The 22,783-nt window shown below is 41.0% G+C and overlaps 2 pseudogenes; one reads left to right on the forward strand and one right to left on the reverse strand.

The window, feature by feature from the left end:
• Positions 1 to 22,783, reverse strand: part of LOC134328732 (zinc finger protein 850-like) — a 314,276-nt pseudogene that overhangs the window by 132,333 nt on the left and 159,160 nt on the right.
• LOC134328697 (NACHT, LRR and PYD domains-containing protein 12-like) overlaps positions 1 to 22,783 on the forward strand; it is a 34,839-nt pseudogene that overhangs the window by 1,646 nt on the left and 10,410 nt on the right.

Genomic DNA, 22,783 nt, shown 5'->3' on the forward strand with positions numbered 1-22,783 from the left:
ATCTCTGTCTTGCTGGGATTAAGTTTTAGATGATGAGCCGACATCCATTGTGAGATATCTTGCAGACATGCTGAGATGCGAGCTGAGACTTGCGTGTCTGAAGGAGGAAATGACAGAACGAACTGAGTGTCATCTGCATAGGAGTGGTAGGAGAAGCCATGGGAGGCTATGACCTTGCCAAGAGAGCGGGTGTAGATAGAGAAAAGAAGTGGGCCAAGTACAGAGCCCTGAGGAACACCGGTTGAGAGAGTGCATGGGGGAGATATGGATCCCCTCCATGACACTTGGTAGGCGCGCCCTTCCAGGTAGGAGGCCATCCATTGCCATGCTGAACCTGTTACTCCAAGGTTGGAGAGAGTGGACAAGAGAATGCTGTGATTCACTGTGTCGAAGGCTGCAGAGAGGTCAAGAAGAATAAGGACAGATGACAGTTTGGCTGCTTTGGCTGCATGAAGCTTCTCAGTAACCGCTACAAGAGCTGTTTCCGTAGAATGTGCTGCCTTGAAGCCAGACTGGTACGGATTGTGGAGGTCATTCTGAGTGAGAAAGGCAGATAGTTGGTTATAGACAGCACGTTCAAGAATTTTGGATAGAAAAGAGAGGAGTGAGACAGGTCTGTAGTTGTTGATGTCTGTAGTGTCTAGTGTAGGTTTCTTAAGAAGGGGAATGACCTGAGCCTTCTTAAAAGCGGTAGGGACAACACCTGATGTCAGGGAGTTGTTGATGATGGGTGTGATGAAGGGGATTAGGTCCTGTGAGATGTCTTTGAGGATGGTGGATGGTATAGGGTCAAGTGCACATGTAGTGGGATTGCTGGATGAGAGGAGCTGTGTAACCTCATCCATGGTGAGTGGGGTGAAGCTGGTGAGTGTGTTGGTGGGTTGAGGGTCAGTTGAAAGTGGGTCAGTCGGAGAGAAGGATTGATTGATTTTGTCGATCTTGTCCTGAAAGAATGTTGAAAAGTCAGTAGCTGAGAGAGGCAGATGGGGGAGGAGGAGGAGGGTTTAAAAGAGAGGAAAAGATAGCATGAAGCTTACGTGGGTCAGCAGCAGATTGTTCAAGCTTGGCTTTGTAAAAAGATGTTTTTGCAGCAGTCACGTCAGATGAGAACCTGGACAGCAGATCGTGGTAGGAGTGGAGATCACCACTGAGCTTAGATTTCCTCCACTTTCTCTCAGCTGCCCTTAATTCTCTTCTGTTGCTGCGCAGTGCATCTGAAAGCCAAGGAGCAGGGTGAGAAGGTTTACCTCGTTTGAGGGTAGGAGGACAGAGCTGATCGAGGGATGTTGAAAGAGAAGAGAGTAGAGTATTAGTTGCGGAGTTGAGTGGAAGGGTAGCAAGCATGTCAGGGTTAGGTAGTGAAGTTAGGATGTTGGAGATTAGTAGGGAGGAAGATAAAGAGTGAAGATTGGGGCGTGTTGTAAGGGTGAAAGTGTGGTTGGAGGTAGGAAGAGTTGGGAGACAGAGAGAGAAGGACACAAAGTGATGGTCAGAGAGGTGGAGTGGGGTGACAGTGAGGTCCAGAACAGAAGCTGGACGGCTGAAGACCAGGTCCAGAAGATTGCCTCCTTTGTGTGTCGGAGGGCTGTGGTTAAAGAGGAGGTCGAAAGATGAAAGAAAAGGAAGAAGACATGAGGACTGAAGTGTAGGGAGATTAAAGTCACCAAGAAGAGTTAGAGGCGTTCCATCTGAAGGAAAGAAACTCAGAAGAACATCCAGCTCTTCTATGAAGTCTCCCAGTGCACCAGGTGGTCTGTAAATGACAATGATATGAAGAGTAATCGGAAAAGTAACAGTAATAGCATGAAATTCAAAAGATGAAATGTTGAGGTGAGAAACATTCACAGTAGTGAATTGCCATTTCCTGGTCAGGAGCAAACCTGTACCTCCACCCCTACCAGATCCTCTCGGTGTATGAGAGAAGGTGTAGGCAGAGGATAAGGCTGCTGGTGTTGCTGAGTTCTCGGTGGTGATCCATGTCTCAGTCAGTGCCAGGAAGTCAAGGCTGTGAGAAAGTGCAAAAGTTGAGATGAAGTCAGCTTTCTGGACGGCTGATTGACAGTTCCAGACCCCACCTACCACCACTGTTTGAGACTGTTGCAACAGTTGGGGGTAGGGCTGGGCGATATACCGATATTTTAAAAATATCGATATATTTTCATACGCGATATAAGATAAGACAATATCGCATATATCGATATAAATGTTGCGTTCCAGTTAGATCCGACAGTTCGTCTTTCTCTTCTCCCAGTTTATCTCTGCACATGTTCACCTGCCCCGCCCCCCTCCCTCACTGCCCCGCCCCTCTCCCTCACTGAACACAACTCGCCCCTCCCCCGCCGCTTCACCAGTAAGTCCTGCAGGCAGCGGTAGCATGGAGACGGATAAAGACATGGCAGAAGCTATCGAGGAGGAGCTGCTTACTAAAAAGAAAAATAAAGACTCTTTTTGGAATTATTTGGAGATGGTTCGGAATCAAAGTGTCAGATGAGCAGCAGAATAATGTATTCTGTAGAGAACGCCGAAAACAAGTCCAGACAAAAGGTTCCAGCTCCGTGTACCTTCATTCGTTTTTCACTTCAAATCCCAAAGTTAAAAAACAAGAAAACGAGTCGTTATTCGTTTCAAAAACCAATACAAGCGCATGCACGTATTTACTTCATATATAAACAGTATAAATCATGCAAGTGTTGAGAAAGTAATAATAACATAGCGGTGCGTCTCCTGTTGTTCTAACTTGTGTTTGTATATGTGATGTGCATATATTTGCTCTATCTGTAAAAATCAAACATTATGGGAGTGATTTCTGTACTGGATGTTGTACGTGGTTGTTTATACTGGACGATCGCCCGATGTCCGACACGTCATTTATTTATTTATCTTCTATTATAGTATTTCTTGTTGTCGGCCAATAAACAACCAAACATTATTAAATTGCATGAACTAACTCTGCAGTAAACAAGGAGCAAACAGCAATTAAACAACAAATAAAGCTGTTAAATAATAATAAAGTGCATGAAGCATAACGCTGATTAAAATGCATTAAATGTTGTAATAGTTACACAGTAACATGAACGATTAGTTCTGCCTGTATTACAGAACTGAGTTCTATACAGTAAAAGAAAATATTAATGTAAATGTTAATGTTGTGGCGACATATACATAAAATAATGTATAAAGTCCAAACATGTGGGGGTGGGGGGTTAAAGAGGGGTTTACTTTAACGGGGTTTTACTTTTAATGTCGCACAAGCTCAGCCGGAAACCGTGTCATTCCAACATCTTGCCTACACACTCGCTCCCTGTGCCCTATAGTACACTTAACATTCTTAAAGGACCAGACAATATATTTGTGATTCACATTACACAACAGGAGATGCCTTAGAAAACTACTTTTTTTTCTTCTTAGAATAGCTCTTTTAATTCTTGTGTGAAGCTTCCCCAGCATAAATATTAATAAAAGTACCTGTAAAAAAATTGGAAAATGTAGCTTTGTCTCAGAAGTGTCTTTTTGTTATTACCTTATGGGATAAAAAAAATATCGAGATATATATATCGTATATCGCCATTCAGAAAAAAATATCGAGATATAATTTTTGATCCATATCGCCCAGCCCTAGTTGGGGGTATATGAGGTTGCTGGCGTTGCTGTTTCTATAATGTGCCCTCTGATGTCTGCAGGGTCTGTGAGATATAAGCACAGGAATAATTGAGTAGCACATGCTGAGAAAAAGTTTGATAGATTAAACAATGTCAGAGACTGATAGTACTTACCCAAGTTAGTTTAGATTAGTAGAAAAAACCTAGTGATAGAGAAGACCAGCCGCTACAGACGAGATTTAATTTTATACTAAGCTTAGCCCTGCCCCTCAATTCACACCTAGGCCTCTAACAAAAGGCACCTGAAGCCACTTTAGCCAATCAACAAAACACAGATTAATGCATCAACAGACTATTTAACAATAGTTAAATGCTACTTCAATTCTAGCAATGTTAATAATCAAAGTTACAAAGATAGAGTCTAGAGCAAGTTACAGCAAAGATATACACTTTAACCAGAAGCTTACCTTACCCAGGAATACAAATGAACACTATAAAAGTTACAAGCACTTAGTTAGCTAAGCTGTGTGATTACTGTATCATGTTCTTGGTGGTGTTCCTCTGAACTGAAACTTTTAGGTGCCTTAATGCTTTTTTATATAGTTATTTATTTTTGGTTTTACCTGTACCCCAGTGTGATGGAGGGTACAAGACCAGATTCACCTCAACCCAGCTGTGTCTCCATGAAGAGCGACCGGTCAATGGAACCTCCACAATACTTTAAAGATGAAGGAGGATGTTTTACTGATCTAAGGTCAGTATAATCTCATGGTGTGTTAGTGCCTTAGACCCCTGCACCACCTACATACCCAGCTCTGAACACTTTCTGAATCTGAAAACCAATCACAACTAAATCAAATTTAGAAAAAAAATCTCAGAGTTAAAATGACTGAAATTATGAAGGGTCGTCCAAACCACTTCAGAGACTCTTCTACTGATCTGAGGTAGTAACTCTGGGGATTGGGGGACAATCCAAACTGTGTAGGACTAGACTAGACTGAATAGCTGAGACTGAGTCTACAAGAGTCAAGTCAAAATAAGAGTTTGATATAATTGTTAATATTTATATAAAAATTGTAATAATAATATTTATTATTTATTTAGGAATATAAAATAATATCAGTTGTGGTTGAGTTATTAGGTATAAAACAAAAAAAGCATTGTTGATCCTAGCTAAGTTTGCAGACAGTTAAAACTCAGACATGGATTTTTTTAAATAAAGATTTGACTTAAATGAACTAAATTATCTGCTAGCTGAGATACAGTAGCTGTCTGAGTCCCTTGTCGTGTCTTTGGAAGTGTTTGTTCAAAAATTTTATTACCCCTGAATTAGCCAACATGATGTCTGTGTTAATAATTAAACCTTCATGGGATGAAGTTGTTGGTTTTGGTTACTGTGTAATAAGTGTAGTGTAGTGAAAATGCTAATACCAAAATAGCTTTTTCTGAACAAGCTAAAACCAAAATCTCTAAGTTTTGGTTTCTATTTCTAAATATATTAAATCCTCTAAATGTAATATATTTATACTTATTAAATCTTCCATAAAGTTTCCAGCTTGGAGATGGAAGAATCACATTAAAAATTTAAACATTCACCCATTTATTGGTTTCTTTATGTTTGGTTTTACCTGTACCCCAGTGTGATGGAGGGTACGAGACCAGAATCACCTGAACACAGCTGTGTCTCCATGAAGAGTGACCAGTCAATGGAACCTCCACGTAACTTTAAAAATGGAGGATGCTCTGATCTGAGGTCAGTATAATCTCATGGTGTGTCAGTGCCTGCACTGCACCACCTAAAGACTGTGCTCTGAACACTGTATATGTTAAAATATACAACCCCAAATCAGGAAAAGTTGGGACAGTATGGAAAATGCTAATTAAATAAAAATACAGTGTTTCTTACATTTACTTTGACTTGAATTTGATTGCAGACAGTTTGAACCCAGAATATTTCATTTCATTTGTTAATAAACATCCATTCCTGCATTTCAGGCCTGCAACACATTCCAAAAAAGTTGGGATGGGGGCAATTTAGGGCTAGTAATGAGGTAAAAAAAACTAAATAATTATGTGATTCCAAACAGGTGATGTCAACAGGTGACTGTAATCATGGTTTGGTACAAAAGCAGCATCCAGGAAAGGCGTCTCTGATGAGCAAAGATGATCAGAAGATCTCCAGTTTGTCAACAAACCCCTAAGAACATTTTTGAAATGTTAGAAACAGTGAACCTCAAAGAAAGATTGGAAGGGATTTGCATATTCCTCCCTCTACAGTGCATAATATCATTAAATGATTCAAAAAATTGGGTGGAATTTCAGTGAGTAAAGGCCAAGGGCGCAAGGCTAAGCCGATCTTCGTCCCATCAGACGGCACTGTATCAAGAACCACCACTCAACAATGGCTGATAAATGGGTAAGAGATTACTTTAGCAAACCTTTGTCAAGCTCTACAATACAGAGTTACATGCACAAATGCCACTTAAAACTTCACTATGCAAAAAAAGAAGCCTTATGTTAACCATGTCCAGAAGCAGCGTCAACTTTTCTGGGCTCGGAGGCATCTAGGATGAAACATCACAGGTACTGGACTGGCCTGCCTACAATCCTGAACTGTCCTCAACAGAGAATGTGTGGAGACTTTTTAAAAAAAATGCGACAACGACGACCCCGTACTGTTGCACACCTTAAGACATGTAAAACATCATAAAACACTAAATCACTTGGTCTTTTCTTTGCCAATACGTATTTTAAGTGTGGTGAAAAGGAATGGCAACATTACAAAGAGCTAAATGCGTTACTGTCCCAACTATTTTTGGAATGTGTTGCAGGTCCGAAATGCAGAAATGGATGTTTATTAATAAATGAAATTAAGTTGAGCAGTTAATATCTGAAATATCTAGTTCATCCTGTCTGACATCAAATAAAAGTCAATGTAAATGTAAGAAACTCTGTGTTTTTATTATTTGCTTTTTCCATGCTGTCCCAACTTTTTCTGATTTGGGGTTGTATAAGTAATCAGTAAATTGGGTTTTGACTACAGATATTTTAATTGGCCTATGATTACTGATCAGAACTAAGTGAAGTTTAAAAAAAACTAGTTTAACTAGCTGTGTGATTACTTTGTAATATCCTTTGTGTTGTTTCTTTAAAAACTGAAACTTTCAGGTGTCCTCTGCTTTTTATATAGTTTCTTTATGTTTGGTTTTACTTTTATCTTAGTGTGATGGAGGGTACGAGACCAGATTCACCTGAACCCAGCTGTGTGTCCATGAAGAGTGAGCAGTCAATAAAACAACCACCTGTATTTAAGGATGGAGGATGTTCTACTGATCTGAGGTCAGTATAATCTCATGGTGTGTTAGTGCCCCAGACCCCTGAGCCACCTAAGCACCCAGCTCTGAAAACTTTCTGAATCTAAAAACTAATCAGAACTAAATTAAGTTTAGAAAAGAAAAAGTTAAATTGTAATAATAATCTTGATTATTTATTTAAGAATGTAAAATCATATCAGCCATGCTTGTGTTATTAGCATACTGGTGTTATACAAAAAAGCACTGTTGATTGTATCTAAGTTTGCAGACATTTAAAACTCAGACATGCATTTGTCTAAATAGAAGATTTGACTTAAATTAACTAAATTATCTGCTAGTTAAAAAACTTTTCTGAATACTTTGTTGTGTCCTTGGAAGTGTTTGTAAAATTGTATTACCCCTGAATTAGCCAACATGACGTCTGTGTTAAAAATTTAAACTTGCATGGAATTAGCAAGTTGTTAGTTTTGGTGGTGTGTACTATATACAGGGGTTGGACAAAATAACTGAAACACCTGTCATTTTAGTGTGGGAGGTTTCATGGCTAAATTGGACCAGTCTGGTGGCCAATCTTCATTAATTGCACATTGCACCAGTAAGAGCAGAGTGTGAAGGTTCAATTAGCAGGGTAAGAGCACAGTTTTGCTCAAAATATTGCAATGCACACAACATTATGGGTGACATACCAGAGTTCAAAAGAGGACAAATTGTTGGTGCACGTCTTGCTGGCGCATCTGTGACCAAGACAGCAAGTCTTTGTGATGTATCAAGAGCCACGGTATCCAGGGTAATGTCAGCATACCACCAAGAAGGACAAACCACATCCAACAGGATTAACTGTGGACGCAAGAGGAAGCTGTCTGAAAGGGATGTTCGGGTGCTAACCCGGATTGTATCCAAAAAACATAAAACCACGGCTGCCCAAATCACGGCAGAATTAAATGTGCACCTCAACTCTCCTGTTTCCACCAGAACTGTCCGTCGGGAGCTCCACAGGGTCAATATACACGGCCGGGCTGCTATAGCCAAACCTTTGGTCACTCGTGCCAATGCCAAACGTCGGTTTCAATGGTGCAAGGAGCGCAAATCTTGGGCTGTGGACAATGTGAAACATGTATTGTTCTCTGATGAGTCCACCTTTACTGTTTTCCCCACATCCGGGAGAGTTACGGTGTGGAGAAGCCCCAAAGAAGCGTACCACCCAGACTGTTGCATGCCCAGAGTGAAGCATGGGGGTGGATCAGTGATGGTTTGGGCTGCCATATCATGGCATTCCCTTGGCCCAATACTTGTGCTAGATGGGCGTGTCACTGCCAAGGACTACCGAACCATTCTGGAGGACCATGTGCATCCAATGGCGGTGCCGTGTATCAGGATGACAATGCACCAATACACACAGCAAGACTGGTGAAAGATTGGTTTGATGAACATGAAAGTGAAGTTGAACATCTCCCATGGCCTGCACAGTCACCAGATCTAAATATTATTGAGCCACTTTGGGGTGTTTTGGAGAAGCGAGTCAGGAAACGTTTTCCTCCACCAGCATCACATAGTGACCTGGCCACTATCCTGCAAGAAGAATGGCTTAAAATCCCTCTGACCACTGTGCAGGACTTGTATATGTCATTTCCAAGACGAATGGACGCTGTATTGGCCGCAAAAGGAGGCCCTACACCATACTAATAAATTATTGTGGTCTAAAACCAGGTGTTTCAGTTATTTTGTCCAACCCCTTGTATGTAACATGTTTTTTTGAACAAGCTAAAACAAAAAGTTTTTGTTTTTATTTCTAAATATTAAATCCTCTAAATGTAATATATTTTTATTTATTAAACCTTCCATAAAGTTTCCAGCTGGAATTAGGATGGAAGAATCACATTTCAGGTTCACCCATTTATTGGTTTCTTCATGTTTGGTTGTACTTGTGTGATGGAGGGTGCGAGAACAGATTCACCTGAACCCAGCTGTGTCTCCATGAAGAGCGACCGGTCAATAACACAGCCACATAACTTTAAAGATGGTGGATGTTCTACTGATCTGAGGTCATTATAATCTCATGGTGTGTCAGTGCCTTAGACCACTGCATCACCCAGGGACTGTGCTCTGAACACTTTTAAAATCCACTGTATATGTTAAAATATACAACCCCAAATCAGAAAAAGTTGTGACAGTATGGAAAATGCAAATAAAATAAAAGTGCAGTGTTTCTTACATTTACTTTGACTTTTATTTGATTGCAGACAGGATGAACCTGAAATATTTCATGTTCCATTCCTGCATTTCAGGCCTGCAAAAAAATTGGCACGGGGGCAATTTAATAATAAGTTCAACTTATATAGCGCCTTTCACCAAGCTCAAGGTCGCTGTACAGTAATTTACGGCTAGTAATGAGATGAAAAAACTAAATAATTATGTGATTCCAAACAGGTGATGTCAACAGGTGATTGTAATTATAAGTCTCTGATGAGCAATGATGATCAGAGGATCTCCAGTTTGTCCACATATGTGTGAGAAAATTATTGAAATGTTTAAAAACAATGAACCCTAAAGTAAGCTTTGAATGGATTTGCATATTTCTCCCTCTACAGTGCATAATATCATTAATTCAAAGAATTGGGAGGAATTTCAGTGTGAAAAGGCGAAGGGCGCAAGCTTAAGCTGAACACCTGTGATCTTTGATCCCTCAGACAGCACTGCATCAAGAACCACCACTTAACAATAGCTGATATAACCACATGGGTGAGGGATTACTTTATCTTTCTTTAATACAGAGTTACATGCACAAATGATACTTAAGACTTTACTGTGCAAAAAAGAAGGCTTATGTTAACCATGTCCAGAAGCGGCGCCAACTTCTCTGGGTTCAGAGGCATCTAGGATGGACCATCACACAGTGAAAACGTGTATTGTGAATCAGCATTCCTGGTCTTTTTTGGAAAAAATGGATGCCGTGTGCTCCGGACCAAAGATGAAAAGAACCATCCAGACTGTTATCAGCAACAAGTCCAAAAGCCAGGGTCTGTCATGGTATGGGGGTGTGTCAGTGCCCTTGGCAAAGGTCATTAACACTTCTGTGATGCAGCATTAATGCAGAAAAGTTCATTGAGATCTTAGAGCAACGTGCTGCCTTCAAGACGTCGTCTTTTCCAGTGACGTCCAGCATTTTTTCAACAAGACAATGCAAAACCACATGCTGCACACATTACAAAGGCATGGCTGCGGAAGAAGAGGGTACGGGTACTGACTCGACTGCCTGCAGTCCTGACCTGTCCCCAATAGAGAATGTGTGGAGAATTCTAAAATGAAAAATGCAACAACGACAACGTTGGATCGTCCACAATGCTTAGAGCTTTGCGGATGCAGCGGGTGTTAAAAATGTCCGTGAGAGATGGAAGAGCGACCCCGATGATCTTTTCAGCTGTCCTCACTACTCGCTGGAGAGTCCTGCGGTCCGACGCAGTACAATTTCCGAACCAGACAGTGATGCAGCCGCTCAGGATGCTCTCGATTGTTCCTCTGTAGAACGTGGTGAGAATGGGGGGTGGCAGATGAGCTTTCCTCAGTCTTCTCAAAAAGTAGAGACGCTGCTGGGCTTTCTTGGTGATAGAACTGGTGTTGAGGGTCCAGGTGAGATTCTCCTCCAGATGAACACCGAGAAATTTGGTGCTCTTGACGATCTCAGCAGATGAGCCGTCGATGTGCAGTGGGGAGTGGTCCCTTAGTGTCTTTCTAAAGTCAATGACCATCTCTTTGGTTTTATCCACGTTCAGAGACAGGTTGTTGACTTGGCAGGGCTCTAGACTAACTTTTTTTCTTAGGTGCACCAGCACAAAAGTTAGGTGCACCCAAATTTTCGACCGCATCGCATTTAACACCGCGGTTTTACAGGTTCACTTTTTTTTTTTTTTTTTTTTTTTTAATCACTGTCCATACAGGCAATATTGACTTGGAAATAACTAACAATCTGGTCAACATGGCCTCGTCTGATGATCTGTTTGCTGCTGCCTGACAATGAAGGGCAGTTTGGAGAGGGGACACTTGGGCAGTGCATTTATCGCGGCATGTAATGTGTTTTATAGATGCATTGGGCTTTTTCAGCCTTTCAATTCGAAATGTATTAGAACCAGTCACAAATATACTATTGCCGGCCACTGTCTTCTTTACAGTTAATTATAGTATTACAGACTAATTATAGCACACTTATAAAAATTATAAAAATAATAGAGTAAATGTGTATGTATGTGTGTATATCTATTTATGTATGTGTGTGTATATTTAAAATTATATGTATATGTTTGTGTGTGTGTTAGAGTGTAATCTTAAATGCAGTGCATTATATTATCGGCTTTACTGAATCTTTTACAGATTCCCAAAATCGCTTGCGGTGCACTCACTGCGTATTTTGACTACATGTATTGTAATATATTTTGGTCTTTTAGTTATTTTTATATTTTACTTAACGAAAATATTGTCGTGTTTTTACTTTCAATATCGCGGCACTTTACCGCTAGCATTAGCCCCTTGCTACTGTAGAGGGTCGGCTCACCTAGCCGCTGTCCGGTGGGGATGCTGCGGGTCTTTTGCTGTGCGGTGGTGGAGGTGTGGGAATAAAGGCACACGGCAGGGTAGAGTCACTTTAACTGTTTAGTCAGGACTTAAGTGAGCGTTACAGCACTTTACACCGCCGAGCTCCAGAACCCGAACTTCCATTCTGGGGACATCCGGCGAGTCTCATATACAAAACTAAACTTACGGCAGAACGTATAAACCTGGTGCTGCATTCTGATTGGCTGAGCTGAATGTCGCTCACATATCACCGCTACAATATTGTCCCGCCCTTCGCTATCTCTGATTGGTTTAGACCATGATATTGGCCTAATGTGTGTTTTTTTTTTCCCTCTGACGCCTGGTCGCGCCGGTGCGACCTGAGATTTTTTTTAGTCGCACCATTGTGAAATTAGGTCGCATGTGCGACCAAATTGGTCGCACTCTAGAGCCCTGCTTGGCACCAGTCCGTTAGATGTTGTATCTCCTCTCTGTACGCTGACTCATCGTTGTTGCTGATGAGTCCCACCACAGTTGTGTCGTCTGCAAACTTAACGATGGAATTCGAGCTGTGCATTGCTGTACAGTCGTGCGTAAGCAGAGTAAACAGCAGTGGACTGAGCACACAGCCTTGGGGAGCGCCGGTGCTCAGTGTGGTGGTGCTGGAGGTGTTCTTACCGATCCGGACGGACTGAGGTCTCTCAGTCAAGAAATCCAGGATCCAGTTGCAGAGAGAGGTGTTCAGGCCCAGCGTGCTCAGCTTTCCAATTAGATGCTGAGGAATGATGGTGTTGAATGCTGAGCTAAAGTCTATGAACAGCATCCTGACGTAAGTGTTCTTTCTGTCCAGGTGTGTAGAAGCCAGGTGGAGTGTAGTGGATATGGCGTCGTCCGTTGAGCGGTTAGGACGGTACGCAAATTGCAGTGGGTCCATGGTGGGAGGCAGTAGGGTCTTAATATGCCTCATGACTAGTTTCTCGAAGCACTTCATGATGATAGGCGTGAGTGCTACGGGACGATAGTCATTGAAGCATGACACAGATGACTTCTTTGGCACGGGTACGATGGTGGTCGTCTTGAGGCACGTTGGAACGATGGCGCTGCTCAGGGAGATGTTGAAGATGTCAGTGAATACATCTGCCAGCTGTTCTGCACATCCTTTGAGCACTCGGCCAGGAATGTTGTCTGGTCCAGAAGCTTTCCGTGGGTTGACTCTGTGCAGAGTTCTCCTCACGTCCGCTGTGGTGAGACGAAGCACCTGGTCGTCACAAGGTGGGATCATCTTCCTCGCCAACATGTTGTTCTGCGCCTCGAACCGAGCGTAGAAGTCATTCAGCGCATCTGGAAGGGAGGCGTCACTGTCACAGACGGGCGGAGTCGTCCTGTAGTTGGTGATGGCCTGGATGCCCTGCCACAAGCGCCGTGTGTCACCGCTGTTCTGGAAGTGGCTGTGGATGTTCTGGCCATGTGCGCGCTTTGCTTCTCGGATTGCCCGGGACAGTCTGGCTCTCGCTGTTCTCAGAGCCAGCTGGTCACCTGCTTTAAAAGCGGAGTCTCGGGCCCTCAGCAGTGCACGCACCTCTGGAGTCATCCACGGCTTCTGGTTGGGTCTGGAAGTGATGGTTCTAGTGGTAGTGACGTCCTCAATGCATTTGCTGATGTAGCAGGTCACTGAAGTCGTGTACTCCTCCAGATCAGTGTAATCGCCGTATGTTGCAGCCTCCCTAAACATGTCCCAGTCAGTGCACTCAAAACAGTCCTAAAGAGCAGAGATGGATCCTTCTGGCCAGGTTTTCACCTGTTTCTGTACAGGTCTGGAGCGCCTGACGAGTGCTCTGTATGCTGGAATTAGCATTACAGAGATGTGGTCTGAGTATCCGAGGTGGGGGCGGGGCTCCGCCCGGTACGCACCGGCAATGTTCGTGTAAACATTATCCAGCGTGTTCGCTCCTCTCGTAGCAAAGTCCACATGCTGATGGAATTTAGGGAGAACAGACTTGAGATTTGCATGATTAAAATCCCCAGCGATAATAAACTGTCTGTCTGGATGAGTGTTCTGCAGTTCGCTGATGGCTCTGTAAAGTTTGCTCAATGCTTCCTTCGCGTTCGCGCTGGGCGGAAGATACACCGCGACAATAATCACGCTGGTGAATTCCCGTGGTAAATAAAAAGGTCTGCATCTAACAATAGCAAATTCCACCATCGGAGAACAGTACGCCACAACAAGCACAGAGTCCTTGCACCATTCGGTGTTAATGTAAACACAAACGCCTCCTCCTCGTGTTTTACCGGACTGAGCTGCATTTGTATCGGCGCGATACGATGCTAGCCCGTCTAGCTGAATGGCACTGTCTGAAATGTTGTCGCTAAGCCATGTTTCAGTGAAAATTAAAACACAACAGTCCCTGTACTCACATTGGGTAGTTCGCTGAAGTCTGATACAGTCCAGTTTATTCTCCAGAGAGCATGCATTTGCGAGGAATAACGATGGTAGAGCCGGCCGGCTTGGGTTAGCTTTTAGCCTAGCACGGACCCCGGCTCGCTTTCCACGCTTCTGCTTCCTCGAGCACCGCTTGCGGCGCCCCCTCCCCCGGTCACCTGCTTCAGGTAACACCGAGGCCTGCAGGTCTGGTTCGCGAAGTAGGCAGAGTTCATGCAGAGTTCGCTGCAGATCATCTTGCAGGTTGGTTTCTGACTGTTTTCTCAATTGTAGCAGTGTCTGGCGGTTGTAAACTAAGTCAAAAGTGGTTTCCATACGTTTATAAACAAAACTGTCCTAAACAAACTTACAAACTTTTCCTGAAAACAACAAAAAAACACAGTTTTTCGACCCCAGAGCGGCCGCTGCGTGTTAACGCGCCGCCATCTTGTACCCAGGACTAGAGGAAGACGAGCATCGAGGCTCTTCTCTGTACTGGCACCCAAGTGGTGGAACAAACTTCCTCTGTCTGTCTAAACATCTGAGTCTCTTGCTGTCTTTAAAAAACGATTAAAAATTCACAATTTTTACTAAGCACTTAAGCTGACTTGTACTTACTAACACTCCTGTTAAAAAACAAAACAAAAAAAAAACTTTGGTTCTTACAGTTTTCCTACAGTTTTAGCAGATTTGTGTTCTTGGACTGTTATTTACTTAAACTAGAGTAAGGTAATGTTTACTTTGGATGCACTTCTGTAAGTCGCTCTGGATAAGAGCGTCTGCTAAATGCAGAAAATGAAATGAAATTAAAAAGCTGCACAATTGCTTATTTGTGTTTTTTATTTACAGACCACAAAAGGAGAATTTAAATGTTACTTACAGAGATCAGCTGGAATCCATATTTAAGGTTTGTATTTGTCATTGGTTAAATAAATACTGTGAGGGATCGTATGTTGATTTTGGATTCTGGACCCTATTTAGATGTTGTACATTTTAATGGCAGAGACTGGTTCAGGCAGAGGTGAAATCATAATTTAAAACTTTTACTGTTTATTCATTTAGCAAACTTAACATGCAGAGAAAAATAAAACAATGTGGCACACACACACATTATTATACTAAATGTATCACAACAACTAGATTCAGTGTAATGTTAGAACTACATCATTCCTTATATGGTCACATCACTCATCTTTCTTTATTACCTCATGGTGCTTTTTGTGATGATCTGTTCCTCTAAATTCATCAACAGGAACTGGAGCTTAAAGTCATCAGCATGTTAAAGAATGAGCTAAATAAGTTCAAAAAGCTCCTGAATGAAGATTACCCAGCATGCTCTGAGCAGGAGGTGAAGGATGTGGAAGATCTGAGTAATTTCAGAGAGGGGGCGCTAAAGATGAATGTTCTGAAGATCATGAACCAGACAGACCTCGCTAACACCCTGCAGATGAGTAAGATACCTAAACACCTAAATGATTCATTTCTTTAACATTACATGAACAAAAAACTTTTCCACATCCATCTTGGTTCTGGAATCATTTACGCTTTTGATTGGTCATTAAATTCTATTATATAACATTTATGAGCATCAGGTCACTACATCTCTACAATCTGTTATAATTGAAAGATAAAAAATAATTTAGAAAAGAACCCTTTATTTATTAAGATTTTACATTCTATTACTGTGTTTATTGATCATGCAGTAAAATATTGATTCATAATTTTCTGTTTATTAGAACTATTAGGCTCTGTATATCAGAAAAGACTGAAATCAAACCTGAGAGAGAAATGTAAAAGAATTAATGAAGGAATCTCTCAGCATGGAAGCTCAGCACTTCTGAATGAGATCTACACAGAGCTCTACATCACAGAGGGTTGGAGTGGAGACGTCAATAATGAACATGAGGTCACACAGATTGAAGCAGCATCCAGGAGACCAGCAGCACAGGAGATTCCCATCAAATGCAGCGACCTCTTTAGAGACATGTCTATCAGAACTGTGCTGACTAAAGGAATCGCTGGAATTGGAAAAACAGTCTCAGTGCAGAAGTTCATTCTGGACTGGGCTGAAGGAAAAGCAAATCAGGACATCATCTACATATTTCCACTTCCTTTTAGAGAGCTGAACTTGATGAAGCAGGAAAATCTCAGTCTGATGGAACTTCTTCATCAGTTTTTCCCAGAAGTGAAAGGTCTGACATCATTAGACTGTGAAGCTTATAATGTTTTGTTCATCTTTGATGGTCTGGATGAGTGTCGACTTCCTCTAGATTTTCAAAATAATGAGCGATTGTGTAACATAACAAAGTCAGAAAAAATGGATGTGCTGCTGACAAACCTCATCAAGGGGAACCTGCTTCCCTTTGCTCACCTCTGGATCACCACTCGACCAGGAGCAGCCAATCAGATCCCTCCTGAGTGTGTAGACCAGGTAACAGAGGTACGAGGGTTCAGTGACCTTCAGAAAGAGGAGTACTTCAGGAAGAGGATCAGTGCTGAGAACCTGGCTGGTAAAATCATCAAACACATGAAGTCATCAAGAAGCCTCTACATCATGTGTCACATTCCAGTCTTCTGCTGGATCTCAGCCTCTGTTCTAGAGAGGATTCTGGATGAAGCCGAGGGAAAAGAGATTCCCAAAACTTTGACTCAGATGTTCACATACTTTCTGATCTTTCAGATAAAACACAAGGAACAAAAGTATCATGGGAAATCTGACTCTGATCTACACCAGACCAATGAGACGATACTGGCACTGGGAAAACTGGCCTTCCAACAGCTGGAGAAAGGAAACCTGATCTTCTATGAAGAAGACCTGACAGAGTGTGGCATTGATGTCAAAAACACATCAGTGTACTCAGGAGTCTGCACCCAAATCTTCAAAAAAGAGGCTGGACTGCACCTGGGTCAGATCTTCAGCTTTGTGCACCTGAGTGTTCAGGAATTTCTGGCTGCTTTATATGTATTTCTCACCTTCATCAACAAAAACAGAAATGTGCTGGTGATGCAAAACACTGGATTCTTTAACATCGTTAGAAACTCTATGTCTGACTTTCTGAAGAGTGCAGTGGACAAGGCCTTACAGAGTAAGAATGGACACCTGGATCTTTTCCTCCGCTTTCTCCTGGGTCTCTCACTGGAGTCCAATCAGACTCTCTTGCGAGGCCTACTGCCACAAACAGGAAGTGACTCTTACAACAAAGAAGAAACAGTCGGGTACCTCAAGGAGAAGATCAGTGGGAATCCCTCTCCAGAGAAATCCATCAATCTGTTCCACTGTCTGAATGAACTGAACGATGATTCTCTAGTGCAGGAAGTCCAACAATACCTGAACAGAAGAGGTTCTGGACACCGTCTTTCTCCTGCTCAGTGGTCGGCTCTGGTGTTTGTGTTGCTGAACTCAGATCAGGAGCTGGATGAGTTTGATTTAAGGAAATATTACCCATCACATGAAGGTCTTCTGAAGCTCCTGCCTGTGGTGAAAGAATCAAGAAGAGCTAAGTAAGTAATTTATTGATAAATGTTTGATTCAAAGGTTCATCACTTAAACACTAATTATTAGCTTTATGAAGCTGAGAAGGTGCAACACTGATCTGATTGCAGTCTGATCTGAAAATATGTCTGAAATTACATCTAATATAATAATGTTAACTGTTTCTGCACCACCCACCCTAAATTCAGGGTCAGTGATAGCTCAGTGGTTAATGTACTGGACTAGTAAACAGAAGGTTGCCGGTTCAAGCCCCGCCACCACCAAGTTGCCACTGTTGGGTCCCTGAGCAAGGCCCTTAACCCTCAATTGCTCATTGTGTTCCGCTCACTGTGTAAGTCGCTTTGGATAAAAGCGTATGCTAAATGCTGAAAATGAAAATGAAATTCAAGAGAATAAATTTTACTCTGATGAAAACACTGTAATAATAATCAGATTATTTTGCTTTATGACAGTTTCATGAATCTGGCGTAATAAACAGAATAAACGGAATAAACAGAGCTCAGTTTACATAAACATGACGTGTAAATTACATGTTTAGACTCGTGCACTAGTTTTATACAGAATGTAGAATTTCACCTAAAAGCAGGAGCAGAAGTATTTGTACCTCTAACCCTGAATGTTAGTGACAGCAGTTTCTATGTAGAGCTTCCTGATAATTATTAGTTCTCAGTTGTGCTGTGCAGAAATACAGCAGTGAGAGTGAAACCTGTACAGAGTAAAATAGTGAGAAATTACGGTATGTACATTTAATTTAGATGAAATGATTAGACCACTTTATCCTGGTCAGGATCATGGTGTATCCAGTGCTACTCAAAAACACTTCCATGGAAGTCGGAACATACCCTGGTGACACACACACACACACACACACACACACACATTCACTCTCATCTTTGTTTCAGGATGGAGACAGAAATAAAGTAACATTGTATTAATTCTCAGTCGCTACACGGCTATAGTTAGCACTTGGACTGTGTACAAATGTGAAGCTTTGCCCCTTTGTAAATCAATACAGTCGAGCAGTCTTGCTATTGGTTGATTCATTAATTCAACTGCTTTCAATTTTATCTGCAATGTAATCTAATTATTTCTCTCCAGGTTGTGGTGGTGTAATCTAACAGAGGAAAGTTGTGAAGTTCTGTCCTCAGTTCTCAGTTTAAACTCCTCCAGTCTGAAACATCTGAACCTGAGTAACAATAAACTGAAGGATTCAGGAGTGAAGCTGCTCTTTGCTGGACTGGAGAATCTACACTGTAAACTGGAGATACTGGAGTAAGAACTTTAATTTCACAAAGTTTTATACACATTCATTCATTTACACTAATCACTTCATCCTGAAAAAAACATTCAGCGTAAACAAATAAATCATCTCAGGGTGACACACATTTTATACTTTATTTGTTTCCATATACAATATGTAACATCAGCATGAAACAAAATATTTCTGAAAAACATCCAACATGGCATACAGTTCATTAAGATGTTATAGCACTTCCCCAAGTTTAAGGATGAAGAAAACAACGCTTTTTCCAAATGTTCATACTTCCAATAATTGCTGAGATATTTCACCACCTGTTTTGCTTTTGTTCTACTAAATCCCCCATGACCAAGACCACACACTGCAAGTCTGTGCACATGTCCAAGACTTCCAAACACCAGGACTATCAGTTGGCATCTAAATCCTAAATTTTCAATTATATTTACTAATGTTTGGTACTTTATCATTTTTGAAGTATAAGACTCCTCCACACACACACACACACACACACACACACTTTTAGAGACAATGTTGAAATTATTACTGATTCTGAATCAATAATTTACTGCAGTCTGGGTAATATTATCAGATCTGCTACTTGGATTCCACCTACTGCTGCAGGGTGACGTCTTTCATTTCTCTGATTGATCTGATTATTTCTCTCCAGGTTGAGGAATTGTGATCTAACAGAGGAAAGTTGTGAAGTTCTGTCCTCAGTTCTCACTTTAAACTCCTCCAGTCTAAAACAACTGAAACTGGAAAACAATAAACTGAAGGATTCAGGAGTGAAGCTGCTCTCTGCTGGACTGGAGAATCCACACTGTAAACTGGAGATACTGGAGTAAGATCTTCACTTTCACACTGTAGATATAGATGATCTGTTTCATTCTGAAGCATCATTTCAATAAAAGTGGAACCAGTTTATATTTATCTCAATTCCACAGGAGCATGAGCACTTGAAAACTTCTACTGCTGGTTCAGAATCCTGAGACTGAGAGATTTTAACCAGAAATCATCAGTTCTTGTGGTTCAGTTAGCAACTTAGCTCTGACCAAGCAACTGAGCTCTGTCCTAGCAATTTAGGATTCTAGCTCTAAATAGCTGGCAAATTAATGTTCTTTTGGTGGGAAACAATTATAGTATAGTGGAAACACCCCCTGAAGAGATGCTGTTTTCAAGTGCACATCAGGCACCTGACTTACAGTGTATCACAAAAGTGAGTACACCCCTCACATTTCTGCAGATATTTAAGTATATCTTTTCATGGGACAACACTGACAAAATGACACTTTGACACAATGAAAAGTAGTCTGTGTGCAGCTTATATAACAGTGTAAATTTATTCTTCCCTCAAAATAACTCAATATACAGCCATTAATGTCTTAACCACCGGCAACAAAAGTGAGTACACCCCTAAGAGACTACACCCCTAAATGTCCAAATTGAGCACTGCTTGTCATTTTCCCTCCAAAATGTCATGTGATTCGTTAGTGTTACTAGGTCTCAGGTGTGCATAGGGAGCAGGTGTGTTCAATTTAGTAGTACAGCTCTCACACTCTCTCATACTGGTCACTGAAAGTTCCAACATGGCACCTCATGGCAAAGAACTCTCTGAGGATCTTAAAAGACAAATTGTTGCGCTACATGAAGATGGCCAAGGCTACAAGAAGATTGCCAACACCCTGAAACTGAGCTGCAGCACAGTGGCCAAGATCATCCAGCGTTTTAAAAGAGCAGGGTCCACTCAGAACAGACAAAAGTTGGTCGTCCAAAGAAGCTGAGTGCACGTGCTCAGCGTCACATCCAACTGTTGTCTTTGAAAGATAGGCGCAGGAGTGCTGTCAGCATTGCTGCAGAGATTGAAAAGGTGGGGGGTCAGCCTGTCAGTGTTCAGACCATACGCCGCACACTACATCAAATTGGTCTGCATGGCTGTCACCCCAGAAGGAAGCCTCTTCTGAAGTCTCTACACAAGAAAGCCCGCAAACAGTTTGCTGAAGACATGTCAACAAAGGACATGGATTACTGGAACCATGTCCTATGGTCTGATGAGACCAAGATTAATTTGTTTGGTTCAGATGGTCTCAAGCATGTGTGGCGGCAATCAGGTGAGGAGTACAAAGATAAGTGTGTCATGCCTACAGTCAAGCATGGTGGTGGGAATGCCATGGTCTGGGGCTGCATGAGTGCAGCAGGTGTTGGGGAGTTACATTTCATTGAGGGACACATGAACTCCAATATGTACTGTGAAATACTGAAGCAGAGCATGATCCCCTCCCTCCGGAAACTGGGTCGCAGGGCAGTGTTCCAGCATGATAATGACCCCAAACACACCTCTAAGACGACCACTGCTTTATTGAAGAGGCTGAGGGTAAAGGTGATGGACTGGCCAAGCATGTCTCCAGACCTAAACCCAATAGAACATCTTTGGGGCATCCTCAAGCGGAAGGTGGAGGAGCGCAAAGTCTCGAATATCCGCCAGCTCCGTGATGTCGTCATGGAGGAGTGGAAAAGCATTCCAGTGGCAACCTGTGAAGCTCTGGTAAACTCCATGCCCAGGAGAGTTAAGGCAGTTCTGGGAAATAATGGTGGCCACACAAAACACTTCAGGAACTTTCACTAAGGGGTGTACTCACTTTTGTTGCCGGTGGTTTAGACATCAATGGCTGTATATTGAGTTATTTTGAGGGAAGAATAAATTTACACTGTTATATAAGCTGCACACAGACTACTTTTCATTGTGTCAAAGTGTCATTTTGTCAGTGTTGTCCCATGAAAAGATATACTTAAATATCTGCAGAAATGTGAGGGGTGTACTCACTTTTGTGATACACTGTACTCTTAGAATTTACATACAAAGCAGAGAGTGTCTTCTTATATGTGCACAAACACACTTTTAGATACAGTACCTCACACCAGGACCAACTCATAGCAGCCAATTTACCCTCTGTGTTTGTTTCTGTGTTCAGAAATAAAACAGAATATGGAGGGAACTATAAGGGAAATATGCAAAATTCTTCACAGACAATAACTTAAAATGATAAATAAACCTAGGAGCTCAGGAACTGTGTTGCAGTGCAGTACTCGCTCTACCAGCGGCTCCACCCACCATCCTGATATATCTGGAGTTTGGTGGTGATCAATTTGTCAATTATCACAATGAAATAAAGCAATAAAAACACCACTGTGAAACAAAACAATAAAAACACCACTATGAAATAAAACAATAAACATACCACTATAATATAAAACAATAAACACACCACTATGAAATTAAACAATAAAAACACAGTTATACAATGAAACAATAAAAACTCCACTATGAACAAAAGCAATAAAAACACCTCCAAAAAATAAAACAATAAACACCACTACAAAATGAAACAATAAAAACACCACTATGAAATAAAACAAAAAAACACAACTATAAAATAAAACAATAAAAACACCACTATGAAATAAAACAATAAACATACCACTATAATATAAAACAATAAACACACCACTATGAAATTAAACAATAAAAACACAGTTATACAATGAAACAATAAAAACTCCACTATGAACAAAAGCAATAAAAACACCTCTATGAAATAAAACAATAAACATACCTATATAATTTAAAACAATAAACACAAATATGAAATAAAACAATAAACACACCACTATAAATTAAATCAATAAAAACACCGCTATAAAATAAAGCAATAAAACACCACTATGAAATAAAACAATAAAAACACCACTATAGAATGGAACAATGAATTTATCACTGTAAAATAAAACAATAAAAACACCACTATAAAATAAAACACCATTATGAAATAAAACAATAAAAAACACCACTATGATATAAAACAATAAAAACATCACTATGAAATGAAACAATACAGACACCTTTATGACATAAAACAATAAAAACACCACTATGAAATAAAACAGTAAAAACACCACGATTAAATAAAACAATAATCACACCACTATAATATAAAACAATAAACATAAAGCAATAAAACACCACTATAAAATGAAACAATAAAAACCCCACTATGAAATAAAACAATAAATTCATCACTATGAAATAAAACAATAAAAACACCACTATGAAATAAAACAATAAAAACACCACTATAAAATAAAACAATAAATGCACCA

The sequence above is a fragment of the Trichomycterus rosablanca genome, chromosome 15, assembly GCF_030014385.1.
Source record: "Trichomycterus rosablanca isolate fTriRos1 chromosome 15, fTriRos1.hap1, whole genome shotgun sequence".
In the NCBI taxonomy this organism is placed as follows: Eukaryota; Metazoa; Chordata; class Actinopteri; order Siluriformes; family Trichomycteridae; genus Trichomycterus; species Trichomycterus rosablanca.